General features: G+C 32.8%; 1 long non-coding RNA gene across 1 annotated transcript; it reads left to right on the forward strand.

Annotated features, from left to right (window-relative positions):
• The first annotated feature begins 709 nt into the window (after positions 1 to 709).
• On the forward strand, positions 710 to 6,288 carry LOC123669241. Its single transcript, XR_006745716.1, has 2 exons — positions 710 to 1,242; positions 5,930 to 6,288. It is a non-coding gene; the product is annotated as an uncharacterized LOC123669241 (long non-coding RNA).
• The last annotated feature ends 4,333 nt before the right edge of the window (positions 6,289 to 10,621 follow it).

The raw sequence follows: 10,621 nt of genomic DNA on the forward strand, positions 1-10,621 counted from the left end.
GTAGGTGCTAATAGTTGACCACGGGGCCACATTGACAGTTTCTATGCAAATTTTAACGCGTCGTAGGACCAGTTTGCGCCTCACGGAGCGGTTCCGGGCTTGCCTACTCGCGTTTTATTCACCATAATAATTATTACCGAACGATGTCGCTAAACTGGATTCTTCGATGAATTCATTAAAAAGCGTGTTCTACAACTCCGCAGGACCGAAACGATGATCGTTGAAATCGAAAAATTCATTCAGTTAACGCTCGATATCGATCGTCCACGGAATGAAAAGTCTGAAACCGGCCGCATAGATCGTGCAAAAACTTTAGTGATGCAATGTAGATATACAAAAAAAGAGGAAATACGGTTGTCTCATTATCAAGTTCAATAGCCTCAAAGCGGCAGCACGTGTATGCAAAACCAGGAAGGCGAATGAGATGTGTGCAAAAATATCCTCTCAACCGAGTATTTTAAGGCGTAATCTGCCATCCCGTATCCAGCCGCATACTTAATATTTATCGCATGCCGCGGGTTGTCAACACCTATTTGTCAAAGGCTGCATAAACCGATACATATTTTGAAACTAGATTGACTCGCAAATGAAGCGAGACGTTTTCCAGCTAACCTCGTCGTAACGAATACAATATATTAACAAAACATAAAAATATATATTACGGTAACGATACTTTCCTCGATTCCATGAATGACAAATTCCAGTCCTTGAGATAATTTTTTATAACAAAACCATTAGCGCTCTACGCGAGCCGTTCACAACATAATATCATAGTTCGTATCACTTAGTGTACGTTCACTGCGCGTATCACTGGAGTAACAGTTACACTAGCACCGTGCTCGGGCGCTGTCCTCACTTCCGCATACTGCAGCGCGCGCTGGCGCCGGTCGCGGTGCGCTGTGCACTGTGCGCAGTTTCTCAAATACGGCCGCGTCGCTCCTAACCGCCGGGAGCCTCGCTCGCGAATGCGACCGCCGAAAACTCCTCACAACGTCCGAATGCAGAAAATTCGGACGCGCCGAGTGGGGGGACGCTCTACGACTATCCGAAACTTGCGCGCGTACGTGCAGCGCTTCGCTATGAAAAAATCCAAGGTTAACGCGCGCTGCCAAAAAAAGACGCACGCAAAATGAAAAAAAGATGGCTAGAGCGGCGCCCCTCGCGGGCGTCGCAGTGCAGCCGATTCTGCACACGCCGTGTCTACCGCACTCATAGTTTTCCCGTGATCGGCATCGCTCCAAGGTTTCGTTAATTTTTACTATTTTAACTCGCAGCTAATATGAACTCGATTATGATCATTTTCTCCACGTCGACTAGTAATGCATGTTAAATATTTATTAACAAAAAACAGAAATAAGTTCTATTAAAAATTTTAGTTAGTAAATCAAGATAAATTTTGTTTTATTCATTCGAAATTATAATAATTCAAGATTAAATTGTATCTACATCCCTTATGACCATCACAAACTTTAAAAGTACTTTATTTGTTAATACCTAAAGATTAGAACAAAATAAAATTGAAAAGAAAACATATATTTATCATCTGTTGTAGACGTTGTAGTAGATATAAGAGGTACTTATTACGATATCGACAACCCTGTAATCTAAATCGTAAAACATGTACGCATAAACAAACGAACAAGAGCGCTGCAGTGACGTGTGTTAGAACAACGCGGACAGTGCACAGTCAAACTGAGACCTTGATAGAATTAGTTCCTCAAATGTTTATCGTACTTTTTTATCAGTACTTATATACTTCCATTGAAAACGTAGTGGAGATTTGACTGATTTCGTTCTATTATATCAATTGAATCTTTTATTATTATTATTATTTAACATTTATTAATATTATTTCGATGGTCAATTACTAAAGCAGTTAATAACGATTGTTTACAAAATAAAATAAAATAAAATTTTATTGGTAACTTTGTTCAAGTTGTATGTTTCTGTTATAAATAATGTCTTTATATAATTAAAACAATAGAAAGATAGTTGTGTTTTTTGGCAAACGAAAAAAAAACCGACTTCAATTACATCGAAAAGTAATACAACTTAGGTAGACGAAAAAAATAGTCAAGTAAATACGCATTATCAAAGATTACTCCAAAAGTTGTAATCGGATCTCGATGAAATTTAAATGTGACGACATGATAAACATCGGCTTTCGATTAAATCCAAAATCATCAAAATCGGTACAGCCAGTATAAAGTATGCGGATTTGCGATAGTTTTCCTCGATTTCTCTGGGATCCCATCATCAGATCCTGGTTTCCTTATAATGGTACATTACTACACCTTAGATATCTCCTTTCCAACAAAAAAAGAATGATCAAAATCGCTTCATAAACGACGAAATTATCCCCGAACAACCATAAAATATCTAATATATAAAATTCTCTTGTCTCGGTGTTTGTAGTCAAACTCCTCCGAAACGACTTGACCGATTCTCATGAAATTTTGTGTGCATATTGGGTGGGTCTGAGAGTCAAACAACATCTTTTTTTCATCCCTCTAAATGTTAAGGGTAGTCCATCCGTAATTTTTTTTTTCAATTTTTAGATAAATTATTTATTTTATCATGATTTGGCGTTGAAAAATACATACAACCCTAAATTTTCATTCTTCTACCACCAACCCAAATTTTTAAATAGCTTTTAGTGGCAAGACAACGTTTGCCGACTCAGCTAGTATATATATACATATACACGGTCGAATTAAGTAACCTCCTCCTTTTTTGAAGTCGGCTAAAAAGTCAATAAATGACCACAAAAATGAAATTCTTTCCATTATTTTATTATAAAACGACAAAAAATTATGTATTACTTTTCTTGAATTTAATAAAAACAAGTATTAAACTGGAGAATTAAAATTAGTTTCAAATATATGACGTCACTATTTATTCATAGTTACGTTGTAAAATAAAGAGTTCCGTATAAAAAAATCGAGTGTGTTTTAGACCACACGACTGAATTTAAACTTCTGCACAATAAGGCCTGCATTGTGTCTTAGATATACGAAACATAACTAGATATGAGAGAAAGAGTGACAGAAAAGGTATGCTCGGACCTCTCTCTCTTACTCCGTTCGCCTCGCCTGATCACTTTTTGCGTAACGCACTCACTAGCTTACTCCCCAAATCAAACGTGCGTAAATAAGTTTTCCTTTAACAAGAAAATTTTAGGACATGTGCAATGTTCAAAAGCAACAAAAATATTTAATACCTAATGCTTCTTATCAATAATAGCAAGGCCACTCGAATTATGATAACGCTTCAGAATTAGAACACAGGATGTGTTAAAAGAAAAAGAATTAATTTTATTATATAACTATATTTAGATACTAGCTGTGCCCGCGACTTCGTCCGCGTGAAATTAAACAAAAATGTTACTTTTCAGTTCGCTTAGTGATAAAATCAATAAATTTCCAAAATAAAAGTAGCCAAAGTTACTCCTTGTTACATCAGCTATCTGCCAGCGATGGTCCCGTGAAAAGCGGTCCACCCGTTTCAGAGATTAGCCGGAACAAACAGACAGACAGACAGACAAAAATTGTAATAAATGTTATTTTGGTATATGTACCGTGTATAAATTCATATGCAATTAGTAAAAAGCGGCTATTTTTATTATTACAAACAGACACTCAAATTTTATTTATTTGTATATATATGACGTAATGTTTTATAGACTAAATTATAACCAAATACTAAGAACGTAATTATGCCAAGTACTCGTAAATTCAAAATTAGTTGAGTAATTAGTTATTTATAAGTACAGAAACAAACTAGAGTAACTACTCTACTACTCACGACTAACACTCAATATATCAAAAAAATTATGTGGTGTCATGGGACACCAGGTAGGAACGAAGTTCCTTCGGATAGTATAGAAGCAACACAATTTTAAAAAATGTTGAATTTTATATATATTTTCTAGCTTTTGATTTTTTTTTTTTTTTGTTGATTGGTTTTTAATTAAGTACATAAAAGTATTTAGGAAATTTAGTATTTTAGAAAATAAAAAATACCGTAAAAGAAAATAAATCACACAAAATAATAATAAAATAATAATTCAAACTATTAAGTGAAATAAAAAACATGTCTTTGTTTATTTTTGTCGACACTATAAAATTATATAAATAATTTTAAAAAAAGCTTACTAGTAATAATTTAGTTTTACAAACGTCACTTACGTCACTTCCGTTATATATTTTTCTTACGGTTTTAGTATCACATTTTTTTCAGTTCGATCGCCCAGCCAAATGTCAAGCCTGCCCAAAAATATTGAAATGCTACAATAGGAGGTAGAGTTAATTTATCAGATTCTTGAAATTTTTACCTCTGGTCTTTAGACTTTGTAATACACACCTAATCATCAGTCTGTACAAAACACACGCATTACTAAAGACAAAACAAACAAACATGAACGATAAATTTTTAGCTTTACGTTACTGCAACTTAGTTTTTTTTGACGATATTCTACAAAAAAAATATTAAAATAAAGGAATTCAAATACCTATATTAAATATTATTATATACACTCATTCAAAACTCGTATTTCTCACGTTTTATTTATATATTCGCCTAATAAATAAAACTAGTTATGAGCTCTTGGAAAATTTTGTCACAAAAAATATTTAGAATGAAATATCATTTAGATTCCATTTTAACAAATTTTTAAGTATATAAGACGTGTCGAGATGATTCAGTGGATCGAGTACGTGGATCTCGACCGAAGGTTTACGGATCAGCTACTTCAAAATTTATCTTCTACGTTATCAAGGACATTATATTTATAAAACTACCACGTTATTCGAGGGTAATTTAGACAGCTGTATAATTCGCAAATGCACTATGGAGCATGGTGGTACATCATGGTTGAGAGAAATTTAACTATGAGTTATTTTACTTGGCACAAAATTACCGCTATCAATATTCGATTCAGAAATCCACGAATAGGTTTGACACATTTGAGATAATGTAACCGGACTATGGCGAGTCCGGTTAACCGGAAAGCATGCTACAGTACAGTAGAGGTCATATGAAAGGGACATTTTCGTTCTACACGCCCTAGAAAATAGACGAGAACCTTTTTTTACATTGCTGCGACCTTATAATAACTAACAAAAAAACAATAATGTCGTTTATCTTTATTAATTCTTTCATATTTATTTAAATTTAAAAACAAATGTAGATTTTGTCTCTTTCATAAATATGCTATACAGCATACAAAAAGGACAAGGACAAGATGTAATATAACACAACATTACAGTTTATAACTGAAATCACATTTTAATATTTGTGAAAGAGACTTTAGATACTTATAATCAGTCATGCTGTTGTTTATTTTTTCATCAATTTCTTTACTATGTCTTCTTATTTTTGTATGGATCGAACCGGAAAGGAATCAACCGAAATTTTTAGGTAAATTTTTTAAGTGTCAGTATATTAGATACATTTAATTAAAAGGTTTAAAGCGGTTTCTAAAATAAGTTTCAAAGTTTCAGCTATTTACTATCTCCTTTTCATAACCATTTCTTGTGTCCCTTTCATAAATATAGAAAACTAGCACCCGCCAACCCGCATTGGAGCAGCGTGGTGGATTAAGCTCTGATCCTTCTCCTACATGGGGAAAGAGACCTATGCCCAGTAGTGGGATATACAAGCTGAAGCGTATAGAAAACTAGGGTTCATAGTGACATATATACGATTGGATACAACTATGGCTGTAACGTAGATACGTTTAAACACTACAACATTTTTGAAGCAACTAAGCTTAATCTTGTAATTACTTTTGTAAACAAAAATACCTTAGTGCTTCGTAATGAATAGGTCCTAATCGGTCGTAACGCAATCTGCATTTGTTATCTAGTTTTATTACAATAAAAAAGTTAAATATCCATATTTGTATATATCCAAAAAATATTTGTTCCAGGCTCTGGGTATTAGTGCCGCCCTCCTCAAATTCCGCGCCTTCATGAACACGACTACTACCTACCATAAACACCTCTTACTACTCGTAATTACGACTCGAAGCGAAATTATTCTAGTCTAATTGTTATAGGTTGCGGGGTCAGATGGCAATGGTTCTACGTAAATCAATAACCGGATAGATCCAGACTAGAATATTAAGCAGGCCCTGGTAAAAATCCGGTTAAAAAACAGGTCGATGAAGTTGTGAAAATTATTTATACATAGGTATATTGCTGAATTGAGTTGAAGTTCAATTATATAATATTGAAAAAAAAATTTTTTTTAACTGTTTTAATAAAAAAATGTGTAATTATTTTAAAATATATATGTTTACTTTTTTATTCCACCTGTAGACAAAATGATTAAATGAAATATAAAATGTTTATCTTATCATTGTTATCCGACTGCACTTTATAATGTTGTCGGACTAAATTTTTTCGCTACGCACATACGCACATTACAAAAGATAACTAAGTCTACAAAGTAATTTTTACTAATAGATACCACATAGTAGTCACTTTAAAAATATCAAACGATATTTTGATACTTACGTTCCATTACGAACTTTTGTCGCTTATAAGTGTGCATAAAATTAAAATTTTAAATAATTACTTTGAAACACAACTACTAAGTCATTTAGAGTAATAAACAATTTCCGATTTTGTACAAGTAATCTTAAACTGTCATATGATGTAAAATAATTTGAATTGTATCATAATTGTGTTTGCTCACAAACGAAAAAAAACCGACTTCAATTTCATCGACGAGTAGTACAACGTAGATCGACGAAAAAATAGTCAAGTAACTACGAGTTATCAAAGATTACTCAAAAGTAGTTATCAGATCTCGATAAAATTTATATGTGACCACATGATAAACATCAGCTTTCGATTAAATTAAAAATTATCAAAATCGGTACACTCAGTAAAAAGTTATTGCAGATTTTCGAGAGTTTCCCTCGATTTCTCTGGGATCCCATCGTCAGATCCTGTTTTCCTTATCATGGTACCAAACTAGGGATATCTCCTTTCCAACAAAAAAAGAATTATCAAATTCGGTACATCCAGTAGAAAGATATGCGGTATAATACAACGTAGGTCAACGAAAAAAGCGTCAAGTAAAAACGCATTATTAGATATAACTCGAAAAGTAGTTGTTAGATCTCAAATAAATTTAAATGGGACCAATTGACACACACCACCTTTCGATTAAAAAAATTGTCGAAATAGGTCCACCCGGTCAAAAGTTCTGATGTAACATACATTAAAAAAAAATACAGTCGAATTGAGAACCTCCTCCTTTTTTGGGAGTTGGTTAAAAAACTGTTTTCTCGACGGAATTAATGACAGTAATAAAGTTAAACTAAAATCATCGCAGCGCAAGTAGCGACAACTAACGTTTTTATCAGGAAATATATTATATGAATAAGAGATCTAGTAGCTTTAACTGAAAATTATGTGTAGAAGCAGTACGATGTAGCGATCCGATTTTGTTTTAAATGTCCCGTTATTAATGTATATTTAAATGGTTTTATAATTTTTACGTATGTAATGGTTATAAGGTACCTATTTAAATTAGATCAAAGTCTATAAAGTACTATTATAGAAAAATAAATCTTTTAATAACGACATACATGTACGCAGTTAAATAATTACATCATATATATATATATATATATATATATATATATATATATATATATATATATATATATATATATATATATATATATGATGTAATTATTTAACTAACTATATACTTAAATATATATATATATATATATATATATATATATATATATATATATATATATTCATAATATAATTACGTCAATGTATGAAATTAATACATAGATATATAACAATGTTCGTCATAATAACTGAAAAAATATTTGTTTACAAAAAAAAACTTTAAGCAATTTAATTTTTTTGTTACAAATTAATTATATTAATAAGGTAATTTTACATAAAATTAAAATATTTTGATGTAACAACACGGTTTCAGAGTACATCTGAACAAACATAGGCGCGTGCGTATAACGCTCAATGCCAAACTGTAACTGACGATATAGGTACAGAGTTAAGACAATAGCTTTTTTATATATACCTATAATATAAGTATTAATAGATGTATTACGTACAATGGCTATTTTATACAACTTTGTGTATTCGTCTTAGTATTCTTTAAGAGAATTTTTATTTACTAAATAAACAATATTGAGAAATTGCTACATACACTTACTATTTCTTTAATACTTATAATCTTAACATATATAAATTACGCGTTTTTTTATCCGCGATAGACTCCTAAACTACTAAACTGATTTTAATCAAATTTGCACAGCGTGTCCAACTTGAAAGATAGGCTATATTTTATTTCGATATATGTAATTATTATATTTAAGAAAAAAAATAAGGCGGTATGAAGTTCGCCAGGTCAACTAGTTAGTTTATAGTTGTTAGTGCGTATTAATAAGTATTGTTTAATGAGAATAGTGATCACACTACAAACCATCAAGTTTGTAAAAGGCCGTTGTACGTAAATCTTTTCTGGCTACTCTAGATTGTAACATACACAAATGTTTATTAACTGAATTTACAGTAAATGATAATTATTCTCATTTAAACGAAACTTACAATTTTATAACAGTATATCAAAATTTGAATTTATAATGCAATCATCTAATTGAGTTAAGTGGGTAGTAATTTTTATCTTACTATTGTCATAATACTTTAAACACAAAAATAATAATATAATCACAGAAAGACACTCAAACATATATTACTAAATGACAACATCACGCATCGAATCACACGGACACAGAAATAAACATTTCACAAAACGAAAACAAACACAAAAACATTTCTAACACGACACAACTCGCACGGGAACACAGCAGTCGCTCCAGTGGTCATCGACACCTGTCGAGTATCGTCCGAATTCCGATCCGTCCGAACCGGAACAGAAAGCACATAGAACGTATAAAATACCCGGTACTTACGTGAATAAAACAATTCGTCAATACGCCATGAGCGGCGGCAGCAGTGGCGTCGAAGTGGCAGCCAGGCAGCGCGGGGCTGGATAGCCCGGGGTACAGGCGTGCAGCGCCACGGACGCGCGATATCGAGGAAGTCCGGACGAACTGTCAACGTTCGTGCGGAAATCGGGCGGCGGCAGCCCTGAGCGCGCACGCGCGGGCCGCCCGTCAACAGCCCTGCAGCTCGCTACCCACCCCAGCCTACCCTTTAAATCGAACGTCATATCCCGCCGTTCGCACCCCGCTCCCGCCCTGTAATTTCTGAAAAGCGCTGACTACCCCCACCAGATCCTAAAAAATGCATTGCGTAACGGTTTCACCAAATTCCACGCTGTTTGCTCGATCAATTATCCACCTGCGCTACCGACTGGAAGACAATACGCTATGATAGTCGATGATATTGGAACTCTTGATTACGATTTATTTCTTAATTGTTTAATTGAAAAATTTGTTGATATAAATTCTCTTCTTATTGCTTTAAATGATTTCACTCGTTTTTCGGTCTAATTGTCTAAAACAAATAAGTAGTTAGTAGTTTGTTTAATAATTATAATCTAATTTAAAACAGGTTCGCATTTTTCTTTTGTTAAATGTGTCAAGTTCTAAATTTAATTTTTTAAATCGATTTACAATATTGCACAGACTGTTAAAAGGTATGTTCATAAGACTTGATTTTTTTTGACTGATTGAATCAATGGAACCTGGCTGTAGCGTCAATCGAAGAACATTCAATTTGAATACATTACTAAAACTTCACGTGGTTCAATTTAATATTCAATATGGTACAAAAAATAATGCTCTAAAGCCTTCGAAGGTCCTCATATTTCGCAAAACGACCCTGACATTTTAGTAGAACATGAAACCATTTAACATTAATTTATGTGTAACCAAAATTTCATTCAACAATAAATTTTTGTTTTCCGTAATTTGAATGAAATTAGAATAATTAATAACATATTATTTACTGATATAATTTTAATTACAATCAACACTAGTAATCTTTCATCAATTTCGAATCAAACAAGTAACACATTTTCGAAAAAGAGGAAATCCTGTTTCTTACGTTATATTTGATGCTCCTTAAATTATCACGCTACAGATTTTTAACGGATACATTTACGAATAATTATCATATTTCGTCGAGATGTAAAGAATCATCAAAACAAAGGGGAACTCGTTGTTAAAAACAGGTCAGTATGCCTGAGACGACTGCAGCTATTGTGCTCTTTTTGAAATAACTTTAAGCTCTAAACTGGGTCAAGAGATTATTTTTATTGCAAAAACGATATTTTTTCTAATCTGAAGGGCTAGAATTACTTTATTGCACAATTTTTCTTAAAAAAAATCTAAATATTACTGATGCCAGAAATTCGTCTCGTGACGCGGAATTTACCGCATTTCTAAACATTTCGAATTGACAAACAAGTTAATCGATTATTAATAATATTTTCGAGGTCACGGGGTCTAGACGGAGAGATAGCGTTTGACGAATTCTTTTGACGGCACGTCAAAATGTACGAAAACGTTGTAATAATTGCGTGACTGTTCGAAAGTCATTCATTCGTCGTCATTAATTTTGACGAATCCGTATACCGACAAGTACCTAACATCAAAGGT

The sequence above is a fragment of the Melitaea cinxia genome, chromosome 3, assembly GCF_905220565.1.
Source record: "Melitaea cinxia chromosome 3, ilMelCinx1.1, whole genome shotgun sequence".
Lineage (NCBI taxonomy): Eukaryota > Metazoa > Arthropoda > Insecta > Lepidoptera > Nymphalidae > Melitaea > Melitaea cinxia.